Source organism: Ceratotherium simum, chromosome 8 (assembly GCF_057802395.1).
Source record: "Ceratotherium simum simum isolate JZ-2026a chromosome 8, ASM5780239v1, whole genome shotgun sequence".
NCBI lineage: Eukaryota > Metazoa > Chordata > Mammalia > Perissodactyla > Rhinocerotidae > Ceratotherium > Ceratotherium simum.
Window position 1 is genome coordinate 26,739,975 of NC_141907.1, and position 13,277 is coordinate 26,753,251.

General features: G+C 36.3%; 1 long non-coding RNA gene across 1 annotated transcript in view; it reads right to left on the reverse strand.

Moving 5' to 3' along the window:
* Positions 1–13,277, reverse strand: part of LOC147916417 (uncharacterized) — an 83,629-nt gene that overhangs the window by 45,045 nt on the left and 25,307 nt on the right. The gene's annotated exons all lie outside the window — the stretch shown is intronic.

Genomic DNA, 13,277 nt, shown 5'->3' on the forward strand with positions numbered 1-13,277 from the left:
TGTGACAATGATTTTGTTTTCTCCATGGTTTAAGAGACTAAAACATTTTTTAAAAAACAATTATTAGTCTAAATGCTGCTATTATGTAACTTTAGTTTGTAATTCCACATTTTGTTTTCTATATAATTTAAGAGACAAATGTATTTTAAAGGATTATTTGTTGATATTTTTGGGTACACAATGTATAAAGATGTAATTTAGTGACATCCACAACTGAAAGGGGTGGGAACAAAGCCGTAAAGGAGACGAGTTTTTGCATATTATTGAAGTTAAGCTTGTATCAATTTAAATTAGAGTGTTATAACTTTATGATGTTAAATATGATCCCCATGGTAACCACAAAGAAAATAGCTATAGAATATACAAAAAAAGAAATGAGAAATGAATTTAAACATTTCACTACAAAAAATCAACCAAATGCAAAATAAGATCATAATGCAGGAAATGAGGGACAGAAATGTCATAAGGCATGTAGAAAACAAAGAGCAAAATGACAGAAGTAAGTTCTGACTTATCAGTAATTACTTTAAGTGTAAATGAATTAAACTCTCTAATCAAAAGACAGAGATTGGCAGAATGGATTAAAAAGTGATCCAACTACGTGATGTCTACAAGAGTCTCACTTTAGATCCAAACACACAAATAGATTGAAAGTGAACAGATGGAAAAGGTGTTCCATGCGAGTAGTAACCAAGCAAGAGCAGGAGTGGCAATACTAATATCAGACAAAACAGACTTTAAATCAAAAAAGTTTACAAGAGACAAAGAAGGACACTACATATTAATTAAAGTTTCAATATGGAAAGAAGATATAACAATTATAAATATTCACATATCATCAAAATATATGAAGCAAAACCTGACAGCACTGAAGGAAGAAATAGACAGTTCTATAATAATTGTTGGAAATTTTAATACTCCACTCTTGATAATGGTAGAAAAACCAGAGAGAAGACACTTAAGCAAATAGAGGACTTAAAAAATACAATAAACCAACTAGATCTAAAGGACACATACAGAAAACTCTATCCAACAACAACGGCATACACATCCTTCTCAAATGGACATGGGACATTTTCCAGGACATATCATACGTATTAGGCCACAAATTAAATCTCAATAGATTTAAATATATATCATACAAAGTATCTTCTCCAACCTCAACGGTATGAAGTTAGAAGAAAATAACAGCACGAAAACTGAAAAATTCATAAATTTGTGGAAATTAAATAATATACTCTTACACAACGGATCAAAGGAGAAATCATAGGGGAAATTAGAAAATACTTAGAGATGAATGAAAATGAAACTACAACATACCAAAGCGTATGAGATGCAGCAAAAGCAGTGCTAAGTGGGAAATTTATAACCATAAATACTTACAATAAAAAACAAGAAAGATCTCAAATCAACAACCTAGCTTTAAATCTCTAGGAACTAGAAAAAGGTAAACAAAATAAACGCAAAGCTAGCATAAAGAAGTAAATAATAAAAATTAGACCAGAGATAACAAAATAGGGAATAGAAAAATAACAGAGGGGCCAGCCCAGTGGCACAAGCAGTGAAGTGCGCATGCTCCACTGCGGCGGCCTGGGGTTCACTGGTTCAGATCCCAGGCATGCACCAATGCACTGCCTGGCAAGCCATGCTGTGGCGGCATCCCATATAAAGTGGAGGAAGATGGGCATGGATGTTAGCCCAGGGCCAGTCTTCCTCAGCAAAAAAAAAAAAAAAGAGAGAAGGATTGGCATGGATGTTAGCTCAGGGCTGATCTTCCTCACAAAAAAAATAAATAAAATAAAAATAATAGAGAAAATAAAGGAAACCAAAGGTTGGATCTTGGAAAAGATTGAAAAAATTGATAAACCTTTACCCAGGTGGACTAAAAAAAGAAAAACTAAAATTACTAAAATCAGAAATGAAATATAGGGCATAACTATTGATTATACAGAAATAAAAAAAATAAGAAAGTCTTATGAACAATTGTATCTCAATGCTATAAACTGAATGTTTGTGTACCCTCAAATTCACATGTTGAAATACTACCCTCCAATATGATGGTATTAGGAGTTGGAAAATTTGGGAGGTGTGTGGTGCCCTTATAAAAGAGACCCCAGAGAGCTCCCTGGCACCTTCCATCATGTGAGGATATAGTGAAAAGATGGCTGTCTGTGAACCAAGAAGTGGGCTCTCCCCAGATACTGAATTTGCCGGTGACGTGATCTTGGACTTCCCAGCCTCCAGAATTGTGAGAAGGAAATGTTGATTCTTTAAGTAACCCAGTCTGTGGTACTTTATTATTATAGCAGCCAGAATGGACTGACAGAGCCAACAAATTGGATAACCTAGAAGAAATGCACAAATTTCTATAAATGCAAAACCTACCAAGACTAATTCATGAAGAAATAGAAAATCTGAATAGACCTATAGCTAGCAAAGAGATTGAGTCAAAAATATCCTGACAAAGAAAAGCCCTAGACCTGGCTTTACTGATGAATTCAAACATTTAAAAAGGAACCAACATCAATCCTTCTTACATTTTCAAAAAAGTAAAGAAGAGGGAACACTTACTAACTTACTCATTCTATGAGGCCAGCATTACCCTGACACCAAAGCCAGACAAAGACGCTGTAAGAAAACTACAGACCAACATCCTTTATGAATTTTGATGCAAAAATCCTCAACAAAATACTAGCAAACCAAATTCAGCAGCATATTAGAAGGATTATACGCCATGACAAGTGGGATTTGTTCCTGAAATGCAAGGATGGTTCCACAAATAAAAATCAATCAATATAATGCCCCACATTAAAGGAATGGAAAAAAAACCCCACACAATTACCTCAGTTGATGCAGAAACATAATTTGACAAAATTCAATACCTTTTAATGATAAAAACACTCAACAAAGTAGGAATAAAAGAAAACTATCTCAACATGATAAAACCCAGAGGAAACATATTCAATGGTGAAAGACTGAAAGCTTTTCTTCTAAGATCACCAACAAGGTAAGGATGACTGCTTCTGCCACTTCCATTCAATGTAGTAGTGGAAGTTCTACTCAGAGCAGGTTAGACAGGAAAAAGAAATAAAAGGCATTCAAATTGGAAAGGAAAAGTAAAATTATCTCTGTTCACAGATGATATGATCTTATATGTAGAAAATGCTAAAGATTCCACAAAAAAAAACTAATTAGAACTAGTAAATGAATTCAGCAAAACAGCAGGATACAAAGTCAACATTCAAAAATCTGCTGCATTTCTATATACTAATGATGAACAATCTGAAAAGGAAATTATAAAAAGAATTTCATTTACCACAGCATCAAAAAGAATAAAATAAAATACTTGGGAATAAACTTAACCAAGGAAGTGAAAGACCTGTATGGTGAAACTATAAAACATGACTAAAGAAATTAAATAAGACATAAATAAATAGAAACACATCTCAGGTTCATGGATTGGAGGACTTATTACTGTTAATGTGTCAATACTACTCAGAGCAATCTACAGATTCAATGCAGTCACTATCAAAATCCCAGTGATGTTTTTTACAGAAATAAAATACCTATCCTAAAATTCATATGGAATCTCAGGGGAATCTGGGTTGCCAAAACAATCATAAAAAGGAAGAAAAAAGCTAGAGGATGCATACTCCCTGATTTCAAAACTTACTACAAAGCTACAGTAACCAAAACAGTGTGGTACTGGCATAAAGACAGGCATATACAAGCATATCTCATTTTATTGCACTTCACTTCATTGAGCTTTGCAGATTCCATGTTTTTTACAAATTGAAGATTTGTGGCGACGCTGCCTCGAGCAAGTCTCTCAGTGCAATTTTTCCAACGGTATTTGCTCACTTCTTGTCTTTGTGTCCCATATTGGTAATTCTCACAATATTTCAAACTTTCTCATTATTCTTATATTTTTATGGTGATCTGTCATCAGTGACCTTTGATGTTACTATTGTAATTGTTTTGGGGCACCTGAATGTTTATCTCTATAAAATAATCATAAAAAAGAAAAAAACAAGGAGAATAGCAGCCATTTTGTCCTGTCCAAAACATCCAGAAGACAATTGGTCCACGTCAAAATGTCCTTGATATTTGGTCCTGTTCCAAACGTCCATAAGATATTTGCTCCACACCAAAAGGTCCTTGACATTTACTCGTGTCCAAAATATCCAGAAGACATTTGGTCCACGCCAAAAGATCCCTGATGTCTGGTCATTTTTGGTCCTGTCCAAAATGTCCATGGAGATGTTGGGTCCATGCCAAAAGGTCCTTGATATTTGATCCCATCCAAAACCATTTGGCATGAACCAAATATGGTCATTGATGTTTTGAGCAGGACCAAATTTCAAGGATATTTTGGTGTGGACCAAATGTCTGATGGATCAAATGTCTTATGTACCAAATGTCTTATGGACATTTTGGACAGGACCGGATGTCCTGAAAGGAACAAGGAAGATTCATCAGATAATTTGAACCAACTGTAAGGACTTTGTGTCTATAAAGAGTACCCATAATCCATAGATTTTATATACTTAACATTTTGTTATCAATCCTTTTAAGTTATAAAATAATTTTATGAAGAGATACTAAAAAAATTGAGAGCAACTGTCTTCATGAGAGGTGAAATGTATGACCAATATCATTGCTATCAAGATAATGATTCAAAGCAAGGACTTTGGAGCAGACTAGCTGGATTCAAACTCAGCATTTACTTTCCTAGCTGTCTGATACAGTCAAGTTACTTCATCTCTTTGAGCCTCAGTTTCCTCCTCTGTAAACTTTGGGTTATAAAAATGAACTGCTTTGTAGATTGTTGAGAACATTAAATGAGTTAACACATGCACAGCACTTTCAATATTGACCACTACACAAACATTTAAATATTAGCTGCTTGATTCAATAACAAATTGGGAGATGTTATTTGTTATGCCATCCCTCTGCATAACTAGGTGAGTTAATGCTAAAGAATAGCGTGAGGGGCTCTGCAGTTCAGTTTTCAGATCTCTGCTGGCCTCGCGGCTTGAATCCTATCCAGAACACAGGGGCCTTTTCATGTGTTTTAGGAGGTTCATCAATTCCCTATAATTTCAAGACATATTTTGTGTATAATGGCCTATATATATTTTTATAAAAAAATCCATATCCCAAACTATCCATAAGCAATGATCTGCTTCTTCATTTCATTTAACCATGGAATTGGCTATAATTAAGAAATTGTATTAAAAATAATATGCTGTAGTGGTTACAAGCAAGAAAGGTGGGCTTTTATCAGCATTGTTTCTATGGGTAAGTCCTTTAACTTCTCTATGTATAAAATGGAAGTAATTATACTTATTTTTCATATATCTGAAAATTACTAATTTCATCTTGCAAAAAATACATAGTAAACCTGAGACACCAAAAACTTAATTCTTTCCTGAAGATAAATTAGACATTTCTGGAGCATATGCTAGCATAATCAGACCAATATATGTCTATTCAGAGCAATATATGTCTATGCAGCAGTCAGTTATTGCCCACAGCTTGAGTGAGTTAATACATTTTCAAAATTTGCCAAACCTCTGCTCTCCAGGGACTATTTGGTGCAATATACATTTTGGACTAATGTGGCTAAACTTTTAAATTTTCATTTTGTGACCTTAATGTGGTAATTTTAGGATGTGGTAGACAGTAAGGAAGAGCGGGCAGTCACAATTAATAGAAAGTTATGCTTTCAAAATTCCATTATGTGGCTTTTATATTTTGTCTTACGACAAAATATAAAATATAAAGGGTAAGCTGATAAAATAAAAATACACCCTTTTTATTTATAGTACACATTAATTGGTCTCACTATTTTAATACTGGTTGACCTGAACAAAAGTCTATTTATTAAGCATCAAAACTCAACCACAGAATAATTCTGATATTGAACTTTCATGTTAAGAACGTGGTTTCTCTTTAAAATGTCAGGCCCGACAGTTGTGTGTTTTAGTGTGTTTTTCTCTTTGTTTGTGTTTTCACACTATGACCTCTGACATTTTCTAGGCCTGATTGCTCATAAACCTTCTAGAATACACTATATGTGGCATTTAAAAATAAGAGGAGAATAGGCCATTTCAAAGTGGGTGGTAATTTAAATCCACCACTGTGCATATTCAAGAAATTGCCATTTATCTTCAATATAAGATATGGGGGAAATTTTTATGGTAGGAAATGAGGACTAGAGGCGGGACGGAGGGGAGTGAGAAATATAATGGGGAAAAGAGCCCATCATCTTTTTTGTATATTGTCAATCATATAGAGAAATTGCAACAAATAAAGACTGAACAGCTGTGAGTGGCAGAAATTCAGAATGCTCAAAAACAACAGAAGGAGGAATATAGGTAAAAAGCAAGAAATAAGAAAGTCTTCCAATAGCAAAACTCAGAAAAGCCAAATAAGTCATTCCCTAGTTCCAACAATGATTTTTTCAAGAGTTTGCCAGGTAGGAATAATATTTTTTTCTGACAATGTCCTTTAGGCAAATGTAATTTTCCTTGTTACCTGCCTTGCACTTTATCAATGCTGTATTTCTCTCAATGACATATTTAACAATCTAGACATGTTTATGCATCATCTGTATAAATCAGATAGTATCATACCCCTGTTCATAACCTCTAATGGCTTCTGTATGATATTTACCATAACACCCAGACTTTTTAGCATCTCCTTTAGCTGTCTAATCTCTTAACAACCTCTCCTCATTCACTCTTTTTAAATGCAAATGAATGTTTTGCTGTTTTTAGAACAGACTGAACTCTTACACCAATTTTCCTGTTCAGGAATTTTTATCTGCATCTCTTATTTGCAGAAAAGACATTTCCTCACATCTTCATATGGTTCATATTCATCTTTGCTCAGATGTCATCTCCTCAAGGAATCTTTCTCTTATCATGCTGTCTAAAACGCAACTAGCACCACCCCAGGCCAGTCACAAACTAACAATTAACCATATTTTATTTTCCCTCACAGCATATCTCCACATAAAATATTAGAATGTAAAATATTATAAAATATGTATTTGTACTCTTGTTATTTCATGTTTCCATCAATAAAATGCATATTCCATGAGGACAGGGACATTATTTACTGAGGAATTGCAAACAGATTGTCATCAAAAATTTGCAATTCTATTTGCAATTCCTCAGTAAGTTTCATTTCTTCTCTTTCTTTGACCAACATTTCATTTCCACATATCAATAGTGATCAAATATGCTCTTATTTTACCAGATGGAAGTAATCCTGGGAACAATAATCTTTCATTATTTAAAACATATTTCCTAGATCTCCCTTCCAGATTGACAATGTGAGGAGTTTCATGGACCCACCCTAGAGGAACACAACTGTATTTGATTAAAAATTTATTAAAAACACAACAGTTTAAAGTCTCTGGGAAGGAAAAAGCAAAGTGAAAAAATATTATTTGAAATAATCTACCAAATGTCAGTAAGACAAGGCTATGACACTTGATCCATGAGCCCCTTGCTCCAAGAAGACAGGACTCCCTTTCACTCCAGCTCCTAGTTGAGCTCTATGGTATGTCCACAGGAGGGACAGGCCACCAGCATTTCTACCTCACCCCCAGATCCTTGTTGCAGAGGCTAGATTTCAGGTGAACGTAGCAGTGATATCAAGGCTCCCATCCTCCACTCAACCAGTGACTATTAGGACAGAGTCTCTATCTCCAGGTCTCACAGGATAAGAATACTGGAGTTGCAATCGTCTTCTTCCTGCTTGCTTATAGATTGGATGATCAGTGCTGGGAGAGGCAAGCCAAGAAGACCAGAGGCAACCGCCCCTACCCAGCGCTTACTGGCAAATCAGGTGTGTCACACTGAGACATGAGGGCTATTGTCTCTGCCTACTGCTCCAGAGAAGTGTCTCAAAGATTTTGGCCAGTAGCAGAGGTAGGCCATTTAACTACAGAGAGCTCCAAACACTTCCAGAAAGAATTGACATTATTTGGAAATGAGTGTGGGAAAATTCAAGACTAAGGACACACTTCAGAACAGTAGATATTTTGGTGGTAAGCAATTAAGATGAGGCTGGTAGCACCAGGAGAACAAAAAACTAAACCACAAGCCTGCTAATTTATCAGCGAGAACCAGGAAAATAAACAGCTAAGAGGAGCTCTCATGGGGGGAGAACAAATCTCAAAGGCTGACTTACTTCAAAAAACTACTGCTATAAAGAGGCCTAAATTTACTTGTATCAAATTGTAGAACATTCTGTACCTCGGAGAATTGTCAAAAATGATAGAGCAATAATCCAGCAATTAATGGAGTGTTTCAGCTGGTTGTGATACCAACACAGGGAAAGAGCTTCCAGACAGATAAGAAAAGCGAGTCAAATAGAGCTGAGCAAAGATCACTGTTGTCCTAGTGTGATTGTGCACATGCCCAATGATGTGATATCTGAGAAGCAACATTGGAGCCTTAATACTACAGAGCAAGTAGACTTACTGAAATAGTTCAACCAAGTCATTTGACAAATAAATAAGCAAATAACAAAAAGAAGACTGGGGGTAATCAGTATCCAAAGTTGCTACAATATATTATCTAAAATGTGTATTTTTAATCACAAAAATTATAAAGCACAGAGAGAAACAGGAAATACCCAAACACGGGGAAAAAAGCAGGAAACGGAAACTGCCTGTGAGAGTGCCAAGACATCAGATTAAACAAAGACTTCAAAGGGGGCCATTTTAAATATGTTCAGAGGAGAGACGTTAACAAGATGGTGGAGTAGGAGATACCAGCCTTTGTCCCCCCACAAAAAAGCAGTTAGATAGCTATCCATGAACCAAAATAGCCCTGGGGGGGGCTCAAGAGTCCACTTCAGAACTCACAGCAACACAGTGGAGCAAAAAAAAAAAAAAACGGAGAATAACCACACAGAAAGGATCACAGGGTTGATCTAGCAGAGATGTCTAGAGACAGCTAGGAACACAGAAGAAGGGTGGGGGCTATCAGTATCAGTCACATAGCCAGTGCCATCATGGTGCCCAGTGGCCTGGTGTATGGAGGACTCTGGAAGCATTTGCAGTGGAGAACCTCAACAGTGCCCACAAGAGCTGCACACTTCCCACAACTTGCACAGCAGAGGACCCTGTGGCGTTTGTCAGCACAGACCTCAGTGGCTTGCTCCACAGAGGAAACTGGCAGCTTTTGCCAAGCAGTAACCAATAGCCATCACCATTGCACACCCTTCTGAGAGGGAGCTGCTGCTGCACGCCCCCCCACCCCCGTCAAGGAGCTGTCATTGAACCACCCTGGGACAAGGGCTAACAGCTCCCTCCAACCTCATACACACCCTAGAACCAGGAGCTATGGCTGATCTGGATGCACCTGCACTTCAGATCCTGCCTCTGAGGCCACTCCGTGGGTGCTCGAGACTCTAGCCTGGTGGCTGCTCCACGTGCTCCTACATCTCAGGCACCACTGGAACCACTGCCTCTGTGAGGTAGCTGGTGCCCTGGACACCAGAGCTGCTGTCATTCCACATGTGCTTGTGCTCCAGACCCTGGGTCTATGGTGAGTCCATGCCTGATGCAAACTGAGTCATCACTGATGCAGGTTAGCCAGTGCCCAAGGCCCCAGAGCCATTCTCTACTGCAGGAGCACCCATGTTTCAAACTCTGGCTCCATGGTGCTCTACAGGCAACTGCACGTTAGACATCTGTGCCACCACCACTGCAGGGTGTCCACAAGCTGAACACAGTGGCAATAGAGATCCCTTCGGTTGTGTTATCCCCCATGGGAGAAAAAGAGACCAACTAGGCAGTCTCCAGCAGCCTTTGCACCGAAAACCCCAAGAGCACTCACCAGACACCCGCAGTCTTTGCCATTGAGGACCCCTACAACCTTTACCAATGCTGACCTCAGCTGACAGAGTTGCATGGAGACTATGCAGCTGGGCCTTCCCCGGAGCTAGAACTGCCACACCCCAACTATCTGGCACTCTGATGTCCACCTGCAGGTAAGGTCTGTCCCCACCAGTACCAGTCCCTAACGTCTGGACAAGGCGATTGATCCATCAAACGTGCACATATCAATACTACAATGACCAAGAAAAAAGATAAAAGATTCAAATTGCCAAAATCAAAAATGAAAGAGGGTGTACTGTTAACAAACTTAAGGGAAAAAAAAGTATTTTAAGGGAATACTATGAATGGGTCTATATTAAAAAATTATATAACTTAGACAAAATGGATAAATTCTTGGAAAGGTACAAGTTGCCAAAAATTATTCAAGAAGAAATACAATATCTGAGTAGACTTAGAATAATAAGAGATTAAATTATTAATTTAAAATTTCCCACAAAGAAAACTTCACTGGTGAATTCTACCAAATATTTAGGGAAGAATTGATACCAATTATTCATAAACTCTTCTAGAAAATGAAGAAGAGGGAACATTCACTTACTCACTCTGTGAGGTCAGTATTATCCTGATACCAAAACTAGACAAAGACATCACAAAAAAATAAAACTAAAGCACAATATTTATTATGAATATTGACACAAAAATCCTCCACAAGATACTAGCAAGTCAAATCCAGCATTATATTAAAAGATTATACATCAAAGCCAAGTAGGATTTATTCTAGGAATGCAAGGTTGGTTTAAAAATCTGAATATCAATTGATATAATACACCACATCAACAGAATAAAAGACAAAACTATATCGTTATCTAAATAGATGCTAAAAAAGTGTTTGACATATCCAACACACTTTCATGATAAAAATATTCATCAAGCTAGGAATAGAAAGAGACTTCCTAAAGTGATAAAGGGCATCTAAGAAATGTCCACAGCTGACATCATGCTTAATGGTCAAAGATTGAATGCTTTCCCTTATAAGCAGAAACAAGACAAGAATTTATGCTCTAGCCCCTTCCACTCAACATTTTACTGTAGGTTCTAACCAGAGAAATTAGACAAGAAAAAAACTTTCAAAGGCATCCAGATTGGAAAGGAAGAGGTAAAACTATCTCTATTTGCAGATGATACGAGTTTATATGTAGAAAATCCTCATGAAGCTGCCTAAAACTATTAGAACTAATAAACTAGTTCTGTAACATGGCAGGGCACAAGATAAATATGTAAAATTAAATTTTATTTTCTCACTAGCAATGAAAATCTGAAAATTAAATTAAGAAAACTATTCGATTTTCTATAGCATCAAAAAGAAAAACATACTTAGGAACATATTTAACAAAAGAAGTGCAAAACTTATACTCTGAAATTTACAAAAAATTATTGAAAGAAATTAAAGATCTAAATAAATGGAGAGACATTCTATGTTCATGGATCAGAAGACTTATAACATTAAGAAGACAATACTCTCCAAATTCATTCGCAGATTTAACCCAATCCCTATGAAAACGCCACTTGGCTTCTTTGCAAACTTGACAAGCTGATCCTAAAATTAATATGGAAATTAAAGGGACCCAGATTAGCAAATCTAATTTTGTAAAAAAGAACAAAGTTGGATACTTCCACTTTCTAATTTTAAAATTTACTACAAGCTACAATAAATACAGCATGACACTAGTGTAAATATAGTCCTATAGATTAATAGAGTAGAATTGGTAATCCAGAAATAAACCTCTATATTTATTGTTAATTGACTTTTTGTTGTTGTTGTTGTTTATTGCAGTAACATTAGTTTCTAATATTGTATAAATTTCATGTGTATGTCATTATACTTCTATTTCTGCATGGATTATATCATGTTCTCATGTTCACCACCCAAATACTAATTACAATCCATCACCACACACACGTGCCTAATTATCCCTTTTGCCCTCCTCCCCCCCACTCCTACTAATCACCAATCCAATCTCTGTCTCTGTGTGTTTGTTTGTTGTTGTCATTATCTACTACTTAATAAGTGAGATCATATGGTATTTGACCTTCTCCCTCTGACTTATTTCACTTTGCATAATACCCTCAATATCCATCCATGTTATCACGTATGGCTGGATTTCATCATTTCTTATGGCTGAGTAGTAAGGGTAGCATGACAATTAAAATTAGAGAAAGGGTATTAATAACTTTTCATCAAATGAAATCAGGACAACTGGATAGCCACATTAAATAAATAGTCACATTAAATAATTAAATCCAGGAAACTGGATGCCTTCCTCATACCATCCACAAAATTTAAATGAAAATGTATCATGGTCCTAAATATAAGAGATTAAACTATTAAACTCTAAGGAGAAAATATTAGTAAATTTTTGTGACCTTGAGTTAGGCAATGGTTTCTTAATTAAAACACCAAAAGCACAAGTGACAAAAGAAAAATAACTGCAATTAAAAAGATACAATCAAAAAGTTAAAAGCCAGGGCTGGCCCAGTGGCGTAGAGGTTAAGTGCATGCGCTCCGCCGCTGGTGGCCTGGGTTCGGATCCTGGGCACGCACTGATGCATCACTTGTCAGGCCATGCTGTGGCGACATCCCATATAAAGTGGAGGAAGATAGGCACAGATGTTAACCCAGGGCCAGTCTTCCTCAGCAAAAAGAGGAGGATTGGCATGGATGTTAGCTCAGTGCTGATCTTCTTCACAAAAACAAAAAAAGTTAAAAGCCAACCCACAGAATGGGATAAAATATTTATAAATTATATATGTGTTAAGGGTTTGTATTTAGAATAGAGAAAGAACACTTACAATTCAATAATAAAAAGGAAATCCAAATAAAAATTGAGCAAAGTATCTGAATAAACATTTCTACAAAAAAAATATAAAAGTGGCCAATAAGCATATTAAAAGATGATCAACATGGTTACTCAGTAGGGGAAAGTAAATCACGAATACAATGAGTTCCTGCTTCACACACACTATGATGGCTATGATTTAAAAAAACAGCTATTTACAAATGTTTCTGAGGCTGTGGAGAAATTGGAATCCTCATAAGCTGCTGCACATAAAGTGGCAGATCTCCCTTGGAAAATAGTCTGGTATTCCCATCAAAGTTTAAAAATATAGTTACCAAGTGTCCCAGGAATTCCATCCTAGATATATACCCAAGAGTAATGAAGACGTAAATCTACACAATAACTTCTACATGAATGTTTATAACGTTATTCATTATAGCCCCAAAGTGAAAACCACTTATATATCTATCAACTGATAAACTGATGAACAATATGTGGTATATTCAAACAATGGAATATTATTCAGCAATATAAAGAAATAAAGTACTGCTACATGCTACAACATTGATGAACCTTGG